Raw genomic sequence first — 17,583 nt, 5'->3', positions numbered from 1 at the left:
AACCTGGAATAACTCTTTCTATAATGACACTCCAGTACTGTGGGTCCACAGGTAACTACAGCTTCTGAAATATTGCTTTCAAATAAGAAAGTCTAAATTCTAGGACATTCAAAGTGGAAAAGCTGCCATCCATCAACTTTGGATTAAAAGGCTTTGGATTCAATTGTTTTTTTTCCATGGATGGTTGCTCTGCAAAGCTCTCCATAGAGGTCAGACTGGAAGAAGATCCAGTAATCTGCCATACTGACCCTCTTCAGATGTTCCAGATCACCAATACTTTTCAATCTTTTATTTTCTGTTAAATAACATCAATATAATGTGGTTAGAAAAGTATCAGGCTTCAAATGAAAGCATCCTTATGATTATTGTTTTCAGCAGGAAGCTGAGTAGGAGTCCTCAGGGCTTCCTCAGTGACTTTGCCTTTTTGATAGTAAGCAGCATCCCTGGGGGTTCTCAACTATGAATGACTGTTAGGTAAAAGCATTCACATGAAACATATGATCAGCCTATTCTTGAAGAAGAAAGAATGCTCACAAGGAGTTAATGGCATGAAATTCAAAGGAGCACTTGCATAAATCTTTAGGCTGTAGTAGCCTTCTGTAGTAGGCTCCCTGGATGTATGAAAATTAAGTGTCCTGGTACAAGTTGGCAGGGTGGAAGTCAACCTCCACACCAGCTGAGCAACCTAGAGGTGATGACAAAAGAGAGCTGCTCCTTGGCACTGCATTTCGTCCCTCTGTTCTCTTTCACATTTGGAAAATTTGATGTTTCTTTGAGGAAATGAGGGAATAGGTAGTGAATAAATATCTTAGTTTCTTCTGATGTGACTCAGGAGCCCTAGCAGGAATTTAAAAGGCTGGCTTATGTGTATCAGTGTACATTCAGTCACAACTCTTATGAAATGTTTTCATACTCTTTTGTGCATTTGTTGGATGTTTTTTTCAGTTATGCTGTATAGAGTTGTGTATAGGAGGCTATTATCTCTTATAAATGTTTCTGTGGAAATTGATGATTAGTCTTCTTAGGTTAAGGCATCAAACATGAATACATGTTTGGAACAATCCACATTTAAGCTAACTAAATCACAGGCATTAGGGATGTAAAAATTTATAATGGCTAAAAAACAATTTAAGAAGATAAAATACAACAGTATTTTAGAAATGGTTTAGGATATATTTTTAGTGGGTCAAAAATTAGCATACCATGCTTGTGGCTTAATAAAACTTTTCTGGTTTTCAAATTCATGTTTGGCCAGTTTAAGGTCTACATTTATGTATATTTGTAGGGTTTTATGGTGTTTATTTATTTGGAGACATATCATGCAGTGATGTCTTTCAAAATTGGAATTTGTGTTAATTCAGATACTTGGATGATGGTGATGTTGTATAATGAAAACCTTCACTCCTAGGTCTCATGACAGAAAAGCAAAATCAGCACGAGTCATCTGCTGGACACTGCAAGCAAAGGGAAATAGCTCAGAAGCTGCAAGTGCATTTAGGTCCCTTGGAAGTTGAATACTGTCAGTTCTTATCTTTGCTTAACTTAGTTCTTATTTATGGTATTTTGAAGCTGGTTAATTTACTGGTGTTTTTCAGGAGACCATTAACATTAATACAATTTCTTTCAGTGTCTATGAAAAGAATTTAGATTTTCATTTTTAACTCCTTTCTGGTATTAGTTCTCCACAGAAAAGTCTTTAGCTCTTCCCCTTTTAAATATTTGGCTTTAGAATCTTTGTATATTTCCTCTCCTTGAGTGCTGTGCATGTGTAAAATTCACAAGAAGCACTGGATGAGTGTGTTTATCAAGTGAATTACAGGCACTTATTTCATTCATCACACAAACCTTTTTGAAGCATCTTTGTGCCAGGGGCTGTGACATTCACATGAAGTCTGTTTCCTCCAGACACTTCTGCAAGAAACTTTGGCATTGTCTCACTGTTCCTTGTGTCTGAGAGGCTAGAGTCAGGCCAAGAGGATGAACCATTATATTAAGCCAGATTGGCCAAATATTTCTGCATCTAAATGTCAGTTTAAGGGATCCTTAAAAATTCAGGCAAAAAGAACTTCTGAATGGGGACTGGATGCAGAGCAACAGCAGCAGCAGTAATGAGGCCTGGCTGGTGCAGAGGATGCACAGCTGAGGATGCTGCCTTGCTAGCTTGCTCCTTCCCTCCCTCACACATGCTGAGTGACTCACTCCCATGGGCCCTCACTATAAAGCACAGCCACCACCCACCTCCCCTCAGCTTTTATTCTGCACAGATTCAAGCTATCAATGCTAGTGGCTTTCTATGAATGGAGGGGCAACCCGCCAGAGTTTAGGTGAAGTTTTCCACAAAACATCCCACAACCCCCTGAGCTGTATTGGATGTGCCACCGCCCTCAGCTGTCGACAACCGCCAGTCCTTGTGGCTGATGGGGAAGTAGGGCAGTTTGCTAACTGGGCAAAATGCTGGGAGAGCCAGAATGGAGAAGCAGGGTGGGAGGGGAATGTGGCTGGTGCTGGTGCTATACTGTGTGATCGTAGCATTCTCCCGCTGCCTTTCTTCCCTCCCCAGGGAAACTGGCCCTTTGGGGTTCATTGCGGGCAGCAGGATGCAGGTGTCAAAGCACCCAGCATGCCTAGCGCAGAGAACAGTGTACTGCGCCTCCTAGCGGCCTTAAATGGTGTTGCTGGCAAGCGGGCAATAGCAGGGACCAGGCCCTGGAATGGATGGGATCACCCATAGATCAGATGGGCCTCGCCCCCAGCAGACCCACGCTCTACTTCCAGTGTGAATAAGTGGGGGTCATGTGCGTTGTAAAGAATAATCCCCTGGAGATCAGTCTCTTGGGCTTCCATCTTATCATGACAGCTGAGTTGAGGCTTCTATCTTCCTCTGATTCAGCTAGGACTGGAAGCTCCTCTGCTTTCCCACGCATGGTGACGTTATAGTACTACCAGTCTGGACTGTGACATCCGCAGATAGCTGGAGAGCAGCTGGGATGTCATAGCAGACAGTAAGCGGGACCCTTGGTGCCCAAGGCCCAGGCCCAAAAGACCCACAGGGGAGAGAAATCTTCAGGCCTTTGATCCAAAGTTGATGGATGACAGCCATTTCAACTTTGAATGTCATACTCCCAGGAGCATTGTTACCACAGTTCCTGCAGTCGTTTCCCAGAAGCATTGTTACCACAGCTCGGCATTTCATTGAGAAGATTAAAAAACAGAGAAACAGGATTTAGAGTGCGAGTGAATGTTGGAATGGAAGTAACTTTCTGGAAACTCATCTCAGTGCCATGATTCCAAATTGGAGTTGCAGAAAACTGGATCATATGATGGGTGAAAATTAAATGAGTTTTTAAAAATATTATTAATATTATTTTGGTACCACATATTGAATCCAGGGGTAATTATCCACTGAGCCATATGCCATGACATTGATATATTTATATTTACACACAGGTTTACTTAGGGCCTCCCTAATTTGCTGAAGCTGGGTTTGAACTCCCTTCCAGATCCTCCTGCCTCAGCCTCCCCAATCCCTGAGAAGACAGGCCAGAACCATCACTATATCTGGGCCTTTCATTTTGACCATATATCTGCTGGTTAGTATGTTTGCTAGAGAATGCCCAGGAGGAAGAAGGGTTTGTCATGAAAAAATTATTTGTTGTTCTAGAGGGCTGGGGTTAGGGTTTGAATTAACCCAACACTTTTAAGTCATAATGACCTGAAAATATATCCAGATGTCCCTGCCTCTCCCACTGCCCCATGCCACCAGAGATCACTGAAGGTTTTGTATGATCAGAGTTCAGCCACAGCAATTTCATTGCTTACCGAGACTGGGATGAATCTTTCTATAATGACACACCCCATGACTGTGGGTCTTGACAGGTAACTAATATATCTGGCAGTAGTGCTTTCAAATATGAAAGTATAAATTCTTCAAACAGTGATTGGTTTTGTATAGGGATGGTTTTCCTCTGTTTCCACAGAGGTAAGACTGGAAGGGATCTAGTCACCTGACCTACTGGACCTCTTCAGATATTCCAGATTACCAGTGCTTTTCAACCTTTTCTCCTCTGTTGAATCACATCAACGGAATGTGGTTGGGAAAGTTGGAGGCTTCAGATGGAAGCATCCCTACAATCAGAGTTTTCAGCAGGAAGCTAGGGTAGGAATCCTCAGTGCTTCCTCAGGGAGCTTGACTTTTTTGAAAGTAGGCATCCCTGGGGGTAAGACAACTATCAGTAACTGATAGGTAACAACATTCACATGACAGAGCTTATTTGGGGTGTTAATCAGCCTATTCTTGAAGAAATGATGTTAACAAGGAACACATGGTGTGAAATTCAAAGGATTGCATGCACTAATATTTGGGTAGTCATAAGCTTCTGGTCCAGGCTCCTGGTTGTATGCAAACTAAGTGGCCTGTTAGAAGTTGGCAGGGTGAAATCAACCTCCACATCAGCTGGGAAACCTAGAGGTGATAACAAAATGGCACTTCATTTTCTCCCTCTGTTCTGCTTAGCATTAGGAATATGTGATGGTTCTTTGAGGAAATGAGGCAATAGGTGGTGAATAAATATCTTAGTTTCTTCTAATTTGACTCTGGAGCAATAGCAGGTATTTCAAAACCTGGCTTATGTGTATCATTACACATCCAATCAGAACCCAGTGAAATCTGCAGGATGAACCAAATGGTCAGATATTTGTGCACCTAAAGGTCAGTTTAAGGGACTGTTGGAAACTCAAAGAGAGTTTCTGGGTTGGGCCCTGGTGCACGGTAGCAGAAGCTGTGGTGGGGCCTGGCTGGTGTTGGGGGGTGCACAGAACGGGTATGCTGGCTTGCTAGCTTGCTAGCTTGCTCCTTTCCTCCTCACACATGCTCAGTGACTCACTCCTGCCACCACTCATGTACCCTTAGATTTCATTCTGCAGGTTTGAGCTCTCACCTGTGTTGGCTTTCTATGAATGGAGATGCATCCCACCAGAGTTTGTGTGATGTTTTCAAGCTCAAACTTCCCATCACCCACCGAGCTGCATTGGATGTGCCACTGCCCTCAGATATCAATAGCCACCACTCTGTGGTTGGTAGGGCCTTAGGCCAGTTCTGTGACTGGAGAATACCTTGGGTGAGCCATGGCCTGGAGGATCATGGCTGGGGGTCAATGCCACTGGGGCCAGTGCTATGCTGGGTAATCTTCATGTCCCTCCCATACCCCTATGTCTCTCCCAGGTCCAGTGGACCTGTGGGGTCACAACTGTCTGCAGCAGGATATGGGTATGGAAGTGTTCAGCATGCCTGATTTGGCCAATTGTGGACTGAGCCTCCTAGAGGCCCTGGAGGGTGTGCAGGCAGGCGGGCTTCAGTGGGGTCCTGGGTCTGGAAGGAGATGGTTCACCCATAGACTAGATGGGCCATGCCACCAACAGACCCTCAATTCATTTCCAGTGGGAGAAGAAGTTTTAAGCTTTTCTTGAAAATAACATGCCCCTGGGGCTTGGTAACTTGGTTTCTCTTCATATCATCACAGCTGACCTGGTTCTTTTCATGAATCTTTGTCTGAAGCAGCCAGAACCTGAAGCCTCTCTGGTTGCCTGGGAACAGTGATGTCACAATGCTGTCAGTCTGCCTGTCTGTGATATCAGGAGGTATCTGGAGAGTGGCCAGGATGTCACAGTGGGCACTAATCGAGACCTAAGGCCCAGAAACACTCAATGTGGAGAGAAAGCAAGTGCAATTTCATATCAGAACATGGCATCTCCATGCTTTCAATCCAAAATTGCTCAATGTCAGCCTGTTTCACTTTGAATGTTGTAGTTGTCCTGTGCTTTGCCATCATTTCACAGGAGAATTGTTTATGCTGTTTGAGCAGAATCAAAACCAGGGTAGCATGATTTTGATTGGAAGTGAATGATGGGAAGTTCAATGGAAGTGACTTTCTTGAAGCCAATCTCAGAGTAATGATTCCAGAGGGGAATTGCAGTAAACAGGATCATCAGGAAAGCTGAAAATTTGGTGAGTCTTTTTTTTTTTTTTTTTTTTTTTTTGGTAGCACTTATTGAACCCAGTGGCATCTATCCACTGAGCCATATCTTCTTCCCTTTGTATATTTATATTTACGGACAGGGTTGGATAAGTGTTTAGGGTCTCACTAATTTGCTGAGGCTGGCTTTGAATTTGTGAACCTCCTTCTTCTGCTTTCTGAACCACTGGTAACACAGGAAAGTGCCACCATTTCTGACATATTTTCTCATTTTAATCAATAGGGTGTGTTAGATAGCTTCCTATTCCTATATTCGGTCTATAAAGAGGAAAACTTTAGTTTGGCTCAGAATGTTAGTGGTTTCACAGTCTATGGTTGGTAGGCCCTATTGGGTTGTGGCCAGATAGAACATCAGAGCTGGAGCTCCTGGCAGTAGAAGCTGCTCACCCAGTGGCATTGAAGAAACAAAGAAAAGGGATGCTTTTCTTGAATCTTTGTCTGATTGTCCCCAAATCACCTTCAAGGGCATGCCCCAATGACCTACCTTCCTCTCCCAGGACCACCTCTTAAAGGTGCCACTGTTGCACCTCCACCCCACCCCATCCAGCCTAGGCAACTGAACCAAAATCACTCATGTGAATTTGGGGTGATGCAAAATACCATGCAGACATGGAATAACTTTTTATATGAGCTTCAGGATGGTTTCCCTGGCTCCTGGCCTCAGGCTCCCACTAGGGGGGCAAGAGAAAATTATGAGAGGCTGACGAGAGAGAGGGGGAACTCATTCTGGAGTTGGATTTTATTGGGGAATGCTGTGTCTTAAAACATTCTATCTGACAAAGGGCATTGGGTAGGATTACAAAGAACAGGTGAGTGTAACTCCATCCTACCAGGCAACACCTACTCCTAGAGCCATGCCTCATTATCCCAGCAGAGGTAAAGCCCAAGTTATTTCAGAGTGCAATAGTTGTTCAGTATCTCTTGCTCAGGACTTAAGGGCATGTATTTGCAGAGTTGATCTCGTCATGCCACCACCTCCTAATATTTCTACAGGTTTGAATAAAGTCTTTTCCACACATCAGCCTTTGGGGACACTTGTCTATACCATAGCAGTAGAAATAAGTTCAAGAGATTCATTGCACCAGATGGTGACCACAGTTCACAACCACATGCAGCAGCCTCCACTTATCCTTGAGTGATGCATTCCAGGACTGCAAAGCTATGATCACAGAAAGGACCAAACCTTTGCATAGACTATGTTTTCTTCTGTACATACACATAAATGATAAGGTTTTATTTATACATTAGGTGCAGTCAGAGATCAACATCAGCAATAATAAAATAGAACAAATGTAACAAGTCATTGTAATAAGTGGTTTATTTCTGGAAATTTTCATTTCATATCTTTGTGATTGATCATGGGTAACTGAAAGCATGGAATACAAAGCCATGGATAAGTGGGAGGGGGCGGCAAGTGTATTGTATTTTTTTAATTATTTTTTGGGTACCAAGGATTGAATACATGGATGCTTAAACACTGAGCCACATTCCCACTCTTTTTATTTTATATTTTGAGACAGGATCTCACTAAGTTGCTCAAGGCCTTGCTAAGTTTCTGAGGCTGGCCTCAAACTTTTGAACATCTGCTTTAATATCCTTAGCTACTGGGATTTTAGGCATGCACTAGCCTGTCCAGATTACTGTATTGTATTCTTAAAATTTGTGAAGAAACTAGAATTTAAGTGCTCTCACCACTAAAAATTAAGTACAAGATGGAATGCATACATTAACAAGTTTGATTTAGTTTCCATGTATAGATTCATTTCTGAATAGCATGTTGTACATGAAGACCACATATGATTTTGATCTGTCCATTAAAATAATAATAATAAGATAAAATGAGAGGGTAAGCATGTGTACCCTAAGAGTGGCTTTGGGCATCCCAGATATAGGGCTCACTGTAGGGCAGACCCCTTTGAACATATCTACTGTTTCAGCTATTCAGTTTGGACCTTTTTAGCAGCCAACTCCATTTGACTTTCCCCCAGTTGGGTGTAATCAACTGAAACCCTTGTCACTTGCTGTGAGCAATGCCTCCAGGGACCCTGGGAAGAAAGAGGGCCAGGGACCCAGTTATGGTATGTGGGGGCGAGGGGTGCATGGGGAACAGGAAAGTCAGGGGTGAAAATGACAGAATACAAACCAAGACATTTGGAAAATGGTGTATCACCCTCACCTCCTGCCCACAATCCCCAAATGACAAGAGGTCTACAGTCCTTTACACTTTAACCTTTATTAAATATGTTGATCCAGGAGAGTCTAGGAAGTTAAACTGCTCCATGTCTTTGAGGAGTCTTTGTTGGTAAGATAAGGAAAACCCAACTCAAAGTGGTGTTAAAAACAAAACAAACCAACCAACAACAAAGGAACAAAAGGCCGGAGGGGAATTCACTGGCTTCTATGACTGCAAAGTTACTGTTCAAAGTAAGCTTCAAGTACAGTTTGATCCAGAGTCTTCTTTCATGAGAAGAAAGAAGCCTCATTCTGCACCATCAGGTTGCAGAACACCTTCTAATAACTCATACTTAAAAGAAAAAAAAAACTTTCCTATTTCTCAGCATAATTTCCTTTTGTATCATGAGCCTAACTGGGTCTCATGACTTCTGTACCAATGTTTGTATCAGGAGAATTGAAAGCGTTGATGAATTTCTTTAATCAAAGATTGGGGGAAATCCCTGCAAAGGTAACAGGGTATTCTGATAAAGTCACCAGGGAATATCACGATTGACTATCACAAGGAAAAGACATTCATAATTATGTGAGAAAAGCATAGGGTAGAAAGTAAAGGCACAGTGAAATAATTAGTAATTAAAATGTGTCTACAATATGGACTCACTGACGTCTGCCTCATTCTCAGTACATGAAGAAAAGACCTAGGACAAAGCTACATCAAGGTATTCCTTTGGGATTTCCCTAACTGGTAAGATACTTCCATTTTCAACTTTGTTACACAGCTGCATCAACTAACCACTTCACACTGTTAATACAGAACTTTAATTACTGGGCAAAGAAAAGCCTTTATAGTTTTGCCAACTTAAAAAAAAGGAATTTGCTCTTAAAAAAACAATTAGGAGGGGCTGGAGCTGGAGTTCAGTGGCAGAGCACTTGTCTAGCATGTATGAGCCACTGGGTTCAATCCTTAGCACCACATAAAGATGAATAAAATAAAGGCATGTTGTCCATCTACAACTACAAAAATTAAAAAAAAAAATTTAAAAAAACAACAATGACGATGTTGATGATATGACCATGATATCAGTTCCAAATAATTGTCTTGAAGCTGCCCCTTTTTGGTCCTTTAAATCTCATATGCCTCTCAAAGCAAAGTTGAGTTGAAAGGCTCTGGCGGGGAAGATCTGTTGTTCTTTTGAACAGTCCCATTGTTCATCCAATTCATGTTTATTGAGCACTTACTATGAGATGAGGAGGCCACTAGGCTATAGGGGAGCCCTTTCTTGGAGTGTTTTATTCAGTGTCAAGGTTGAGTTTCCTGGACCATCACCACACCCGCCCAAGAAAGGGGAAAGAAGAGTGGCTGGCATGTGTGGAGTTCTTACATCCTGCCAGGGTTTGGCATGTATCAAAACTTATTTGAATCCTAATGGATAAGTGCTGTCTATATTTTACAGATGTAAAAAATGGGAGCTTAGAGAGACCAGATAATTTGCCCAAGGACACACAGCAATGTTGTGCCAGAGTTATAGCCTATGGCTCCAATCATAAGATCACATTCTTTCAATGATGGTGGCAATGACAGTCAATCAGGAAAGATGGCAAATAAGAAACAACAAAGAAATAATATAATTTCAAGACCTGGAAAGTTTTGAGAAAAAAAAAAAAAAAACAAGGTGAGAAGCAGGAGGTGATAGATGGGTTCGGGAGCCCCACCTTCAATGAGTGGAACATTTAGGCCAAGGCTGGATGAAAGAGCAAATACGTGGGTTAGAATGGACCCCAAGCAGGGTCAGGGGAGAAGGCCAAGGTGCCAGGAGGTAAGATGAAGAGGTCACCAGAGGGGCTGGGGTTGTGTCTCAGTGGTAGAGTGCTTGCCTAGCATGCACATGGCACTGGGTTCGAGCCTCAGCACCACAACAATGTAAAATAAGGATACTGTGTCCACATAAAACTTAAGAATAAATATTTAAAAAAGAGGTCACCAGAGCACTCAGGGCCATGGAGGACTCAGAAATACCCCAGACTGTTCACTATCCAGGGATTTTGTGCAAGGCCCATGTGATCACAAGACTGGTGGTCTGCTGAGTGGAGAACAGGCCTGTGGGGGCAAATGGAAGTGTCTACTTCACCAGTCCAAGCGAGAGATAGGTGTGGCTTAGATGGGTATAAAAAAGTAGTCCCTTTCCAATAACAAAACAATGTAATTTAACAAAGTAGAACCTGTTTATGTTTTAATAGATTCAGACAAACTGATTTTGGATGTACCTTCTTCCTTTTGAAATTCATAGGACAATGAGCAGAGATGAAGTCTCCTTGACCACCCAGTTACAGATGAGAAGACTGAAGGTCAGAGAGGCCAGGAACCTTGCTTAAGTTCACATAATAAATTGTCCATATTCACACATGTGGGAAGTGGCAGGGCCTGGGTGTGAACTCTGACAACCAACTCTCAGGCTCATATAACCACCATCATAGTACCCTGATCCCCCAGTTGGCCAAAAAGTGTTTCATTAAGTGACAAATCTATGAATGACATTTCTGAGGGCCTATCCTATTCCATGTGGCCCTGAAGGGCACAGCTTTTAGCAGTCAGAATTCTGCATAGCTAAAACTTGCTGTGGCAATGTGATAGAGAGTTTCCTGTCCCTGGAAGCAACCAAGCAGGAATTAATCACTGCAAACATTTAGATTTCAAGCTTTTAATAGAGATTTAACTATATTGTCTCTATTATCCCTCCAACCTTAATATCCTGGGCATGGGACAGCCATTTATTCATATAGTGATTTGATCAATTATTAAGCTTCTACTGTGTACCAGCCTTTGGGTTAAATGCCAAGTCACCAAAGAGGAAAAGGTCAATATGGTAGAGCTAACAGTGAAAATGACATTGAATGAATTTGCCAGTATTGCTCTCTTATGAGAAGTGGTGCCTATAGCTCAGAGATGTTCATATTTATTAGCTTTATTAAACTTCTGCAAGAAAATGTTAGCATTCTCATGAAGCACAGAGGGAGGGATTCACATCCCTGCTGGCCCTGAAGCCAGTCATACCCTGGATCCTGCCAGGTGAGCAGCTTGCCAAGTCTAGCTGAGCTTGTCCTGCCCAAGCAGCAGCTGCCCCATCTGCAGGTGCCTGTGACAAAGTGTCCAGGGTCCCATCCCTGCTTGAGCCCACTGGCTGTGTGCTAGCTGTCTGTTCTCCTGAGTGGCAGCTAGCCTGAGGAGTTTCATGGGGCTGTGCCTCAGCCTAAACAGTGTCCACCAGCACTGGGCAAGCAGTAGCTGCCTGGGCACCATAGAGGTGAAGAGCAAGTTTGGAGCTGAGTTTCATCAATTTTTGCTGGAAAGATCAAAACCTAGAAATTTGTTCACAAGATAGTCAATGCAGACATCCAGGGAGACTTGCTGCCTATAAATAATGACAATTATCACAAATCTATGTCAACAGCCAATCCACTGTTTAGGATTTTTATACAAAAGAAAGAAGCAGTGCCTTCAGTACAGACATGCTGATAATGATGAAGAATGTTTTAATTAATGTGTTCAGTCCAGATAACCACAGAAAAAAGCCATGCCTCTGTCTTCCATCATAGAAATGGATATGCTCCCAGAAACACACCATCAGGCTTGTCTTTACAAATATGGCATTGAGAATTGCCCTGGTTTCTACATCTAGGATGGCTCAAGTGTCAGGGTAACACCACACCACCTAGAGAAGGTCCCTAGGATCTTTATATCCAGCATCCTCTCAGTATATCTGGCTCAAAGCACAGGACTGTTAACTGTAAATAATGACATTTTTAGAAGTTAATGGTATGGAATTTTCAGGGAATAGTATTGACCAAGTAACAGATGTGTTGACTGCAAACAGCTGCAACCTCATCATAACAGTGAGACCAGCAAACCAGAGGAATAACGTTGTTAGGAAAAGTTGGAATTCCAGTAGCTCTGGCCAGTCTACCAATAATAGCCTTCTTAGCTATCCACAGCAGACGAAACCAAGCTTTGAGTGAAAAGATGAAGAGAGCGATGAAGAGGACATTATTATTGAAGACAATGGAGCACAGCAAGAGATTCCAAAGGCATTTCCTGGAATCCTTAAGACAAATAGAACTCAGTTTTGAGTCCGGGCAATATGGTTTTATTCCTTCTCATGAATTAGAGCTTAGCACCCCAAGAAAGTGACATAAACACGGAACTTGAAAAACAAGCTTCAGATCAAAAACTCTTAGAAGAAGATGGAACAATTATAACATTATGAAACCATCGATTGAATTTTTCTGAATGTTAAGGAGGCTGTGGGAACTATAATTTGGCAGTAATTGAAGCATTTATACCTCTGAACCACTGATGTGGGATAATCCTGGGAAACAATAATGCAAGCTTGTAGGGCACAGTGGCTGACCTCTGGAATCCCAGTGGCTCAGGAGGCTGAGGCAGGAGGATTGCAAATTCAAAGCCAGCCCCAGCAAAAGTGAGGCCCCAAGCAACTCAGTGAGACCCTCTCTAAATAAAATACAAAATAGGGATGGGTATGTGGCTCAGTGGCCAAGTGCCCCTGGTATCCCCCCCAAAACAGCAAAGTTAATCTGTTATTAAAATAGGTCAAAAACTGTTAATGTAACTTTTGTGGCTCAGAGGTAAATTTAGGTCTAAAACATAGGGAAGTTTCTTCTGAAATTATGTACTGTTGGTATATTTTCTAGAAGAACTTTTTTTTGAGCACATTCCTATTCACGTGTGAGGGGATTGAATCATTTCTGTTTGAAGTGGTGAGAGAGGGAGTTTTTTTTTTTTTTTTTTTTTTTTAAACATGTGGATTTCCAGTTTTCCCAGCACCATTTGTTGAAGAGCTTTCTCCAATGTACATTTTAGGTGCCTTTGTTTAATATAAGATTACTGAAGTTATGTGGGTTAGACTCTGTGTCCTCTATTCTGTACCTTTGGTCTACAGGTCTATTTTTGTGCCAATACCATACTGTTTAAGATATTATTGCTCTATAGTATAGTTTTATGTCTGAAATAGTATTGACATCAGCTTCATTCTTCTTGCTAAGGATTACTTTGGCTCTTCTGTGTCTTTTATTTTTTTTCTGATGAATTTCATGACTGCTTTTTCTATTTCTATAAGGAATGTCATTGGGATATTGATTGAAATTGCATTTAATCTGTAAAGTGCTTTTGGTAGTTTGGTCATTTTAACAGTATTAATTCTGCTTATCCAAGAACAAGGTAGACCTTTCCATCTTCTAAGGTCTTCTTTAATTTCTTTCCTTAGCATGTTGTAGTTTTCATTGTAGAGGTCTTTCACCTCTTTCTTTAAATTTATTCCCAAGTATATTTTTTTGAGTTATGGTAAATGGAGTGGTTTTTCTAGTTTCAATTTCAGCAGATTTGCCACTGATGTACAGAAATATCTTTTATTTATGAGTGTTGATTTTATATACAGCTACTTTTCTGAATTCATTTATTAGTTCTAGGAGATTTCTGGTGGGATGTTTTGGGTCTTCTAGGTATAGAATCATATCATCTGCAAACAGTGATAATTTGAGTTTTTCTTTTCCTATCTGTATCCCTTTAATTTCTTTCATCTGTCTGATTGCTCTGGCTAGAGTTTCAAGAACTATTGTTAAATATAAGTGGTGACAGAGGGCATCCCTGTCTTGTTCCACTTTTTAGAGGAGATGCTTTCAATTTTTCTCCATTTAGAATGATCATGGCTTGTGGCTCAGCATAGATAACCTTTACAAGGTTGAAGTATGTTCTTGTTATCCCTAGTTTTTCAAGCGTTTTGAACATGAAGGGATGCTGTGTTTTATCAAATGCTTTCTCTGCATCTGTTGAGATGATCATATGATTTTTATCTTTGAGTCTATTGGTGTGATGAATTACATTTATTGATTTCTGTATGTTGAACCAAACTTGCATTCCTGGGATGAATTCTACTTGATAGTGATGCACTATTTGATTTGCCAGAATTTTATTGAGAACTTTTGAATCTATATTCATTAGAGATATTTCTCTGAAGTTTTCTTTCTTTGATGTGTCTTTGTCTGGTTTTAAAATCAGGGTGATATTGGCCTCATAGAATGAGTTTGGAACTTCCCTCTTTTCCAATTTCATGAAATAGTTTGAGAAGTATTGGTGTTAGTTGCTCTTTAAAAGTCTTGTAGAACTCAGTTGTGTATTCATCTGGTCTGGGGCTTTTCTTGGTTGGTAAACTTCTGATGGCATCCTCTATTTACATGCTTGAAATTGATCTATTTAAATTGTGAATATCATCTTGATTTAGTTTAGGCATATCATATGCCTCCAGAAATTTATTAATGTTTTATATATTTTCTATTTTATTGGAGTACAAATTTTCAAAATAATTTCTAATTATCTTCTGTATTTCAATGGTGTCCATTTGTTATTTTCCTTTTCATCATGAATTTTAGTAATTGGAGTTTTCTCTCTCCTTCTCTTCATTAGCATGGATAAGGGTTTATCAAATTTTACTTATTTTTTCAAAGAACCAACTTTTTATTTTGTCAATGTTTCAATTGCTTCTTTTGTTTCAGTTGTATTGATTTCAGCTCTAAGTTTAATTATTTCCTGTCTCCTACTGCTCTTTGGGTTGATTTGTCCTTCTCTTTGGAGAGCTTTGAGATGTAATTTTAGGTCATTTATTTGTTGACTTTTTCTTCTTTGAAGAAATGAACCCCATGCAATTAACTTTCCTCTTAGCATTGCCTTAATAGTGTCTCAGAGATTTTGATATGTTGTATCGGTGTTTTCATTTACTTCTAAGAATTTTTTAATCTCCTCTTTGATATCTTTTGCAACACATTGTTCATTGAATAGCATATTATTTAGTCTCCAGGTGTTCTAGTAGTTTTATTTTTTATTTTATCTTTGATTCCTTATTTCATTCCACTGTGGTCTCATAGAATGCAGGGTAGCATCTTTACTTTTCTATATATTCTAAGATTTGCTTTGTGACATAACATATGGTCTATTTTAGAGAAGGATCCATGTACTGATGAGGAGAAAGTGTACTAACTTGTTGATGAATAATATACTCTGTATATGTCAGATAAGTATAAGTTATTCATTGTATTATTGAGCTCTATAGTTTCTTTCTTTAGCTTTTGTTTGGTATATTTTTGGTATATCTATCTATTGGTGAAAGAGGTATGTTAAATCACCCAGAATTATTGCGTTGTGATCTATTTGACTCTTGAACTTGAGAAGAGTTTGATTAATGAACATGTTTGGGGCTTATGTATTTATAACTGTTATGTATTGTTGATGTATGGTACCGTTAATCAGTATGGAATGCCCATCTCTATCCCTTTTGATTAACTTTGGCTTGAAGTCTACTTTATTTGGTCTGAGAATGGAAACCTCTGCTTGCTTACATAGGCCATGTGAATGGTATATTTTATCCCAACTTTCACCTTCAGTCTGTGGGCATCTTTTCCTATGAGATGAGTCTCTTGAAGGCAGCATATTGTTGGGTCTTTTTATAATCCAATCTACCAGCCTATGTCTTTTGATTGGTGAGTTTAAGCCATTAACATTTAGGATTATTATTGAGATATGATTTGTATTACCAGTCATTTTTAAAAAAATTTTGGTATTTAGCCTGACTTGGTTTCTCCTTTGGTTGGATTTTCTTTTATTGTAGTTCTTCCCTTTGCAGATTTTCATTGCTGTTTTTCATTTCCTCCTTATGGAATATTTTGCCAAGAATGTTCTATAATGCATGCTTTCTTGCTGTAAATTCTTTTAGCTTTTGTTTATCAAGAAGATTTTTATTTCATTGTCAAATTTGAAGCTTAATTTTGCTGGATATAAGATTCTTGGTTGGCATCCATTATCTTTTAGAGCTTGACATATGTTGTTCCAGAATCTCCTGGCTTTGAGGGTCTGGGTTGAAAAATCTGCTGAGATCTGAATTGGTCTTCCCTTATAGGTAATCTAATTTTTCTCTCTTGCAGCCTTTAAAATTTTATCCTTATTCTGTATGCTAGGCCTTTTCATTATAATGTATCTTGGTGTAAATCTGTTGTAATTTTGTATATTTGGTGTCCTATCGGCCTCTTGTGTTTGATTTTCCAATTCATTCTTCTTGCTTGGGAAGTTTTCTGGTATTAGTTTATTGAGGAGACTGTGTATTCCTTTGATTTGAATCTCTGAACTTTCTTCTATCCCAATAAATCTTAAATTTGGTCTTTTGATGGTATCCCATAATTCTTGGATGTTCTGTTTGTGGTTAATTACCATCTTCACTGTGAGGTCAACTTTATTTTTAAGATTGTATATTTTGTCTTCATTGTCTGAGGTTCTGTCTTCCAGGTAGTCTAGTCTGTTGGTGATGCTATTTACTGAGTTTTTTCTTTGGCTGATTGTTTCTTTCATTTCAAGGATTTTTGTTTGTTTCTTTATTTTTTCAGTATCTCTCTCTTTTTCTTGAAATAATCTCTTGCAACCTAAATTTGCTCTCTTATCTCTTTGTTAGTATAATTAATGGTCACCTGAATTTGTTCTTATCTCTTTGTTGGAGTGATCAATTTTTGCCTATATCTGATCACATTCTTTAAATCCCAAATCATTTTAGTTATGTATATTTTGAACTCCTTCTCTGACATTTCACCTATTGTGCTATCTATGGATTCTATTGTTATAGTATCTTGGTTTGTTTGGGGCATTTTTCTCCCTTGTTTTTTAATGATGTCTATGTGTCTTCCTCTCTTGCAATGTAGATCTGAGGTATTACAACTTCTGCCCTATTGTCTTATAGTGTCCCTATAGGTTACCAATACCTCGCTTATAGGGGAGAGATTAATATTACAGCACTCAATGTACCCACATGTGCAGCTACATATCAGCTTCTATTTTTACATTTACAGTTTTGTCACTATAATCAGAAATTTCTGTTATCTTCTACCATACAGTCAATAGGTTTGCGTAATGGTTTACAGTTTCTAATGGTAGAAAGAGGGACTGGGGTGTTGCTGAGATGTTTATGAGATAGGATGTGAGACTAGTGAGAGGGTAATCATGAGATATAAGACTAGTGAGAGGGTAATCATGAGAAGTTGACTGTTAGTAGAAGAAACAAGAGACAGGCAACCCTATGCAAGACACCCTGTTACGTGTTAGGACCCTAGTAGAGAAACCCCTGGTGCAGCCAGGCCACAGGGACTTTGGTGATGTCTTACCAGGTCCTTCTTTTTGTCTCTTGATAGAAGCAGAGATATTCCAGTTTCATGGTGGTGTTACTCTCAAGCCTGTATGTTTCCTGATGTTGGGCTGTGGAGAAACTTTTGGTGAATAAGGAACTCCAGAATGGGGTGGCTCTGCCCTGGAACTCTGGGCTTCAGTTGC

At 40.1% G+C, this 17,583-nt stretch overlaps 1 pseudogene; it reads left to right on the top strand.

Moving 5' to 3' along the window:
* The first annotated feature begins 11,437 nt into the window (after positions 1-11,437).
* Positions 11,438-12,469, top strand: LOC107158380 (annotated as a pseudogene).
* Positions 12,470-17,583: the final 5,114 nt, after the last annotated feature.

Source organism: Marmota marmota, unplaced genomic scaffold (assembly GCF_001458135.2).
Source record: "Marmota marmota marmota unplaced genomic scaffold, marMar, whole genome shotgun sequence".
Taxonomy (NCBI): Eukaryota; Metazoa; Chordata; class Mammalia; order Rodentia; family Sciuridae; genus Marmota; species Marmota marmota.
The sequence above is the reverse complement of the archived record's forward strand: the minus strand, read 5'-3'. Positions and strand labels throughout refer to the sequence as shown.